The 9,088-nt window shown below is 39.7% G+C and overlaps 2 long non-coding RNA genes across 3 annotated transcripts; both read left to right on the forward strand.

The window, feature by feature from the left end:
• The first annotated feature begins 235 nt into the window (after nt 1-235).
• On the forward strand, nt 236-1,993 carry LOC145457643 (uncharacterized). Its single transcript, XR_013920944.1, has 2 exons — nt 236-1,269; nt 1,746-1,993. It is a non-coding gene; the product is annotated as an uncharacterized LOC145457643 (long non-coding RNA).
• Nucleotides 1,994-5,814: 3,821 nt separating this feature from the next.
• Nucleotides 5,815-7,645, forward strand: LOC145457901 (uncharacterized). 2 transcript variants are annotated; one of them, XR_013921001.1, is made up of 3 exons: nt 5,815-5,919; nt 6,302-6,432; nt 7,449-7,645. It is a non-coding gene; the product is annotated as an uncharacterized LOC145457901 (long non-coding RNA). The 2 variants fall into 2 exon arrangements; XR_013921000.1 differs by lacking the exon at nt 5,815-5,919 and having other exon boundaries at nt 5,926-6,432.
• The last annotated feature ends 1,443 nt before the right edge of the window (nt 7,646-9,088 follow it).

Consider the following 9,088-nt stretch of genomic DNA (forward strand, 5'->3'; position numbering starts at 1 on the left):
AATTAGAGCATGGAAACATTTCACAAACTAGATTAGAATTAGATTACTGGCATTTCGCTCTAATTTTTATGAAATTAAACAACTAGAATTATCTAGTTGTCCAAGTCTGCCCGGGAGTGTTAATTTCTCTTACCTCCGGTTCAGGCCTAGGCCTTATAATCCTGCCCTTTTGAGTCCTTTGAGATGCTATCGCTGCAATAGGTTCGGCCCTTCAAAGAATCGTGTAGAGGAAAAGCACACTGTAAAAAATCTGGTAGATTTACTGGGAAATCTCTGTAAATTTTACCACGAATTACCGGTCGCAGCCAATTACTGTGCGTAGCTTGTCATTTTACATTTTGATATGTAATATTACCTTAATATAGCTGTAAAGTAAGTTACCAGAATTTCTTCGCAAAATTACTGACAGTTACTCGTTACTGCACTTTACCGGGCTATTGGCAAAATTGATTAGCTTCAAAATCGCTGCAGCCAATGTATAAGTAGAACTGAATGTTACTGATATATCATTCTAGAGGTTACTGATATATCATTCTAGAGGTGATTTGACCTGATTGAACCTCGTTTGCGAGACTGGGGTCTGTCATACCGAAATTGTTGGCCCTAGTATTAATTTAAGCTTAGTAGGGTACAAGAAATAACTGACAATCGTAGCTAATGTGGTACACCGTAGCCATATTATATTATAATGCAATGGCTGTACGGCCAGTCTCGCTGGCTACATTCGTTGTCACGGATAAGGCTGATAAGTTAGAAAATTAGTTCAGGATGTATAATATTGCTCGGGGAAACTAGAAATATCTGCACCGCATGCTCAGCTGACCATTTGTTAATGGCGGACAAGGCGACCTGTAATAGGTTACATTAGGTGACTGCTTTTTCTGAGATTCGTAGTAAACAACCAACGCACAACTGTGACATCACAAGCAGCGTCTGGTTAGGAAAGTACAGTAAGTAGTGAACAACACATGGAATATATATCAATTTATACGAAATTAGATGAAAAAAGGGACTATATGCAATGATAAATGTTTCTGTATGGAAAAAACGACCCAGATCAAACATTATAACGTGGCCAGTAAATATTATTGGTGTCATGTGTCAGCGGATGAATACCATTTATTTCGAAATCGTTCGAGTGTCGTCTGACCAGTGGCCATTCCATTAGTGAGATTTGAGCAAAGGGTGGAGCGAAGCTTGTGCTTGAAGAAAGTGGACACGATCGTTGAAGATTCCTAGGAATGCTGAATGGAATACGCATCTTAAAAAGTAATACAGTACTACATAGTATTTGTTACCGTGAATATCTGACTCTGCACACCAGCCCTCGATGACTTAGATTTCATGATTGATATATTTCATTCGCCGCATTCTCTGTTCTATTTTGGGATATTTGTCGACTTATATAGTGACCACATACTCCGCTGCGGAGGAGTTGAAACTGTTGGCTTGGTAATGTGATTTTCGGGCCATAGCATAGATATGTTTTCATCCACTGCTGGATTTGTTTGCCACACATGCCACCTTAAATTAGGAACCTTCTGCTTCAATACAGAGATAAAGTCATGAATCTCTGCTATGTCATGTAAAAGGCGGATCCGTCATCACACAATGTGCCAGTACCGTTACTTCAGAACATGTTATATTTTTGTTAGCCTATTTGTCTTAGTCTTTATAATGTCATGTCCGGTATCCAGGTTAGGAACTTTGCTTTATATAGCGACTTACGCATGAATTCTTTTTAGTGGAACTGCAAGATACTACTTACACAGAAGGAATGAGAACGAGAAAAAGAAACAATTGGAAGTTTGGCCGGTGGTGAAATTAATTCACGTTTTCTTGAGACCACTCGTGTTACTGCATGTCTCATAAAGAAGAATTAGACCTCCAGCAGCAATATTTTTCCATCGATAACCACTTCATCGTGATATCATGAATGAATATACAGTTTGTTCCAATGTCGTTTTGGGGATGTGAAGAAAATGTTGCGATATTTTTGCATCGGGTTGCTTTGCGATAGGTATGGATGTACGTGAATTTACAAGCTGGTATGTAATCCTGATTTACAGGGACAGCATGTAGGTAGGTAGGCGGTAAAATGACAGTCTAGATCGCAAATCTACAGGAGAACATGTAGATTAGATATACCGGAGGTGACTGTAACATTACAGTCAGGCGTGTAAAGTGAGATTACCGGACGAGTGTAAGTTAGATTTACATTGACTAACGGTAATGTTAGATTACCGCGAAATGTCTGGCTACCGTGCTTCCAAACATTTCGCGGTAAATCGAGGTTTTTATTTTTTACAGTGCAACTTCCAGTAAATGCGGTAGTTCTGACCACGAGTGTGCCTCGTGCACGAAGGACAAATTTTGCATCAACTGCAAAAATACCTCACAGTGACGCATATGGCGGTTGTAGTTAGCGTATATAAAACCGAAGCTAAACTGCAATTTATCAAATAACGTACAAAAATTAGTTATTCCGAAACGAAGGTCATGTTGAACTCGGTCTCAATCGCTACCTTTTTGCCTACGTCTCATATACAAAGGACTTTTAGTGAAGTCCTCGCTAGCGACTCATCCACATCTTTCCGACAACCACGACCTCGTCGCACCAAAATCAGTTCGATCCTCAGCAAACATACCATTTCCGCTCCTGCTCCCAATCACGGCGATTTGCGATGTCTCAGTCAGACCCAATCGAAAGAAAATACTGTTAGGCATGCTGCTAGCCATACCTAGTTGGAAGAGAATACTCGCATGTCTTCGTGTCGACCATCCACCCCACAAATTTGGCAGTTACTTTCCCCACTTCTAGGAATCGTTGGATATACGATGGAGGCTGTCAAATCTGGTCAATGCAATGCGCTTGAAATCGTTTCCAGGGCATGCCTTGAGCCGCCGGGAATTCACGATCCGTAAACGGACGCGACTGAGAAGAGGAACGAAGAGAAATAAGGAGCAGAAATAGAAAGAGTGTGACAAGTCGCGTCAGTTCGCCTTAATGCGCATTTTCATCCGCGAAGCGCTAAGTAATAGATGTGGAAAGCTGGAAACTAATGGAGCGTTTGGTTAGCGCCTATATAAGGTCGCACTGGTGGACTCCAGCGCTGTATTTGCCATATGTTGCGGTGAAATAGGGGTGGTGTCATTTGGTATCAGTATTGACGATTGAAAGACCATTTGTTTGTCGTCATGGTTTGTTCAGCCAGTATGCAGTACTGTTTTATTGTATTATTGTATCAGTTGTCGGAGGTTTCGCTAGCTTTATTTACCACGTTTTACTCTCTGCTAGGTCAACTACTTCCCTGGCTGAGTATCACTACAGCCTAACAAACTGCACTAATTCTCATCTTAATGTCTTGTTGGTCATCTTGCTGTCAATTTTAATAATTTGTTTATGTCTATACCAGTGCAGCCACTCAAATGTTTTGTTCTCTGTACACAATATTGTTAGGTCTTCAGCTTTCCTGGCAGAGTATCATTCCACTTTCTAGACTTGAGTATCCCTCCGACCTAATCCATGTGCACTGTGCCATAACTGATACATAAACCTTTCTGTCACTAAATCCATGCAATCCGCTGACCTCAGTATCTACTTCCGTACTTTTTGATTATATGTTGAAATTTGGGTGCTCTTGGTTCGGTCTATTGACGATATAGTCAACTTTTCATGTGCTGTATTCTAAAATGTATCATTTTTTTTCATTGTAAGCTGCATTTTTGTCATGGTAACTATAATATTTTGTATCTGCCTACCAGAGTTGGATCAATTACAATATTTTAATTCAATTAGAATGACAATTACAATTACTTCCTTGCATGTTTCAATGACATTACAATTACAATTACTCAATGCTAAAAATATCAAATTACAATTACAATTACAATTACTGTTGAACATGTAATTGATTCGGTACACTGTAAAAAATCTGGTAGATTTACTGGGAAATGTCTGTAAATTTTGCAACGAATTACCGGTAGCGGCCAATAACTGTGCGTAGCTTGTAATTTTACATTTTGATATGTAATATTACCTCAATGTAGCTCTAAAGTCAAGTTACCAAAATTCCTTCGCAAAATTACTGACAGTTACTCGTTACTGAAGTTTACCAGGCTATTGGCAAAATTGATGGGCTTGAAAATCTCTGCAGCCAATGTATACGTGGAACTGAATGTTACTGATATCATTCTCGTGGTGATTTGACCTGATTCAACCTCTTTCGCGAGACTGGGGTCTGTCATACGGAAATTGTTGGCCCTAGTACCAATTTCAGTATAGTACATAGTAGGGTAAAAAAAAACTGACAATCGTAGATAGCCACTATATTGTATTATAAGGCTGTGGCTATACGGCCGGTCTCGCTGGTTACATTCGTTTTCACGGATAGGACTGATGAGTTAGAATATCAGTTTAGGATGTATAATATTGTTCGGGAAACTAGAAATATCAGCAGCGCATGCTAAGTTAAGTTGACCAGTTGTTAATGGCGAACAAGGCGACCTGTAATAGCTTACATTTGGTTACCGTTACGCGTTACTGATTTTTTTTGAGATTCGTAGTAAACAACCTACGCACGACTGTGACATCACAAGCAGCGTCTGGTTAAGTAAGTACGGCAAGTAGTGACAACACATGGAAAAAATATCAATTTATGCGCAATTAGATGGGAAAGAAAGCGACTCGATGTAATGATAAATGTTTCTGTAAAAAAACGACCTAAATCAAACATTATAACGCAGTGGCCAGTAAATATTATTGGTGGCATGTCAGCGGATGAATACCACTTATTTTGAAATCGTTAGAGTGGCGTATCGTCGCCTGCAGAGATGCCACTATTGGGGTTTTCCACCCAGATCTGGGTTTTTCGAGCATCACCAGGGTTTCTGGGTTTTTGTGCGTAAAATCTGGGTTTTTTCAACATCATGTTTGTCAGGTCAATTTTACGGCGCAAAATTGATTATTAGATTACTAAGATCTTCTAATGTCGACGGATTCCACTGTGATTGAAACGGCAGAGTCCAATGAGACCCATTTACTATTAAAATGAGTGGTCTTAGCGTTATGCGATAGAGCTTCATCGAATACTGACTACTAGGTCGCAGAAAGTCATGCTCACAGGGTAGCGCTGCAACAAATTCGTTGTGTGTCAGTAAGCAGTATGAAACTGATGTAAAGTATGCAATTTATGCACATATAAAGACCAATTGTTGATCTAACTAATTGACCTTGTTGACATGAGAGTATACGGTATTCATTTTCAACAGGGACACTCAAAGAGAGACAGTTTGGGCAACCGGGCAAGCTATTCCGAGTGAGAGTGGTTTGTTAAATGCAAATGTACTCTTAATTTCATGATTTGGCAGTTTCTTTTTCGACTAAACATCCGAGACAAATGTGTTTTCAATCTATCTGGTCAGCTCGCAGCCACTAGGACTACCCTACAATCATCCTCACGATAGATGAGGATTAGCATTGTTACTAACATTACGAATATATAATACACTACGTATTGACCCCCCCCCCCCCACCCATACCGAATGCCTGGTAGCAATGTGTCGAGAGGAAAACATCATATTTCGATCGATTTGCTCATTTAACTGAGCAACATGCATATTATAGTATGAAAATGAACCGTTGGTATTTCAATATCAAGGGCTAAAACTTCTTCCATGTCCATATAGCTGACATTGATGACTCTCAGTCACTGTTTTACAGCTATATCATCTGGCTTTTTCTGGGTTTTTTTAACGTCCAAATCTGGGTTTTTTCAAACTATCTCAGTGGCATCTCTGGTCGCCTGGCCATTATTGAGATTTGAGTAAAGGGTGGAGCGAAGCTTGTTGTGCTTGAAGAAAGTGGACACGATCGTTGAAGATTCCTAGCAATGCTGATTGGGATACGCATCGTAAGAGGTACAGTACTACATAGTATTCGTTACCGTGAATATCTACGACTGTGCACACCACCGGGATGACTTTGATTTCATGATTGAAATATTTCATTCGCCGCATTCTATGTTTTATTTTGGGATGTTAGTCGACCTATATACTGACCTGTGACACCACATACTCTGCCGCGGAGTAGTTGAAACTGTTGGCATGTTTATGTCATTTTTGGGCCATAGCATGGAGATGTTTCCATCCACTGCTGGATTTGTTTGGCACACATGCCACCTCAAATGAGGAACCTTTTGCTTCAATACATAAGATCAGTGGTTCTCAACCTGGGCAACGCGAGAAACTGACAAAGTCTGTATGAATTCTGACTAAACATGTGTTTGACAACCATTTTCAGAAGACGATTGTTGAAGATGAAACTTATTTCGTATTCAAGAAAGCTCGCCAAATTCAAACTCCAGCAGTCGCGCTCAACTTCATTCAAGCAAATTTGTGATATTCTTTGAAGATTTAGAGGAATTCCCACGTGTAAGTCATTCATTACTTCATAGCTTTGGCAGTAGCCTAAAGCTCGTTGCGCTGGGTAGCTGTTGTTAATAGCTGGCGAACTGCACTGCGTAAGGCAGACTTAGATGCGATATAGGTTGTTCGATTTTGCCCTCAATTAAGCTACCCTATATCAACACAATTTAATTCAATTCAATTCCAAAACTGATCAAATTGGGCATGGTAGTACAGAACGACGCCTTGTTCTCTGTAGTCACTACCAGCATTAGGGTTAGTCTCTGTGCAACCTTCCTTGAAACAAATTGATGTCCTGTCCAATGTTTTTTTGCTATTTTCAAACAATTTTGGGAAAATTTGTCAAAAATGTTAAAGACTGGAATACGGATTCAAACTTGCCATAAGACATACCATATGTATACTATTAGATCAGGGATGGGCAACCTGCTGCCGTAGATGGGAATTTGTGCGGCCGCCAACACCTAATTCAATTAGCATGTGTTAGCATCCGTCGACATGCAAATTGAAATTACTAATTCACTCATAATTTTTTTAGAGATTTTGATTATTCTTGAAATTTTCTTCGCGCTCCACGCAATACAACATAACTCAATTTTTCGATTCTAATATAGTAGCGCCCTTCTAAATATGACCAGGAATCAGAATCGTGTGCTCCTCACAAAAGATTTTTTTTATGGTACATTTGGGCGATTTCAATATATTTCCACTACCAGTACGCTTGACAATCCTGATCGGGGGTCAAAAAATAACAGCATGCAACAAAGTGCATGACTAATAATAATTGACCCACACGAAGATGCAATATCAATTATAACTTCCCCTCTGCATTTGATAAAGTAAGTCAGGAATCTCTGCTAAATCATATAAAAGGCGGAGCCGTCACCACACAATGTATCAGTACCGGTACTTCAAAAATTGTTATATTTTTGTTACCCTATTTGTCTTAGTAGTCTTTATAATGTCATGTCTAGGTTAGGAACTTTGCTTAATATAGCGACTCACGCATGAATTCTTTTTAGTGGAACTGCAAGATACTAGCTACACAAAAGGAATGAGGACGAGAAAAAGAAACAATTGGAAGTTTGGCCGATGGTGGGAGACCACTCGTGTTACTGCATGTCTCCTAAAGAAGAATTAGACCTCCAGCAGCAATACTTTTTCATCGATAATCTTCTCATCGTGAATCATGAATGAATATACAGTTTGTTCCAATCTCGTTTTGGGGCTATGAAGATGCTTTTGCGATATTTTAGCATTGGGTTGCTTTGCGATAGGTATGGGATGTACTTGAATTTACAAGCTGGTATGTAATCCTGATTTACACAGATAGCATGTATGTAGGTAGGTGGTAAAATTACAGTCTGAGTGGAAAATATACAGGATAAATGTAGATTGGATATGCTGGAGGTGACTGTAACATTACAGTCTGGCGTGTAAAGTGAGAATACCGGACGAGTGTAAGTTCAATTTACATTGACTAACGGTAATGTTAAATTACCACGAAATGTCTGACTACCGTGCTTCCAAACATTTCGCGGTAAATCGAGGTTTTTATTTTTTACAGTGTAGAGAGGTGTTCTTTGACAACAGTAGCCTATATCGACGTAATTAGCAACAATCTGAAGCTATTCATGTTTCATTCCTGATATGTAGAATACCCATTAATTAAAATAAAACTAGAACGTATTCGAACTATTCCTAATCATGAGTACTGAAAACTACAAGTACAGAAAAATGTTTCAAGCGACTGTCAAGAACCAAAGGTTTGAGTGACTAACAGCGAATAGGCTACAGGACAGTCAATGAAATGTAATCAAACGATTAGGCTACTCAAGAGCTGAGTCAGGATCATGAAATGTAATTGGTAAGGCGTCAGCGATAAGGATGATACCGATAAGGTGCGTAAAATTAAAATAAATGCAAAAGGAAAGAACCTCCTGATAACTCAGTGGCGGCTCGTCCTCTAGGGCAACTGGGGCATTGCCCCACCTAAAATTCTGTTCAATAACAATTTAACCATTTATAGACGCACAGCAATCAGTATATACCGAGATCACGGCGAAACCCGCATTATTCTTGTGCTTTCGCTAACAAATGCCCATACATAGCGAAGTCTCTGCGAAAATCGAATTCTCTTCTGTGTTTTCGCTTTGTGAATGCCTAGCCGGGGCTTGCCCCGGTAGCGCTCATAACAAGCTTTCACTATCTATTCTCTCAAAGCCGCGCACAATAAAGAAACGGTAATTTACTCTCTCCTATTCGTAAAATGGCCGAGCAAGTGGGGCAACTATGCCTGTCGCCCTTAAGGTGTGATGTAACTAACAATCGTATCTATATCTGAACTCGGTTACCGTGATATGCGTTGACTCGACCTTTGCTGGTATATGTCGATTTTGACGGTGTTTCGCACCATGATAATTCTTGAAACTTGGTACGATATGTCGTGAAGGTAGTATTTAGCACTGCTCCAAGTTTCAGGCTTGCTACTCAAAGATAAGGGTGGTAATCTCGTTTCCGAAGTTCAGTGTGTGCTGATCTATCATGTACATTGTACAGCAAACAGATTTTACTCAAAAGCCGGTATTGGTCTCCATTGATTTTGACGATGTTCCATACCGAGATCGGTCATGATATTTGGCACAGTAAGTCTTAATGTTAG

This window comes from Botryllus schlosseri, chromosome 15, assembly GCF_051294905.1.
Source record: "Botryllus schlosseri isolate E-star chromosome 15, Bs_hap1, whole genome shotgun sequence".
Taxonomy (NCBI): Eukaryota; Metazoa; Chordata; class Ascidiacea; order Stolidobranchia; family Styelidae; genus Botryllus; species Botryllus schlosseri.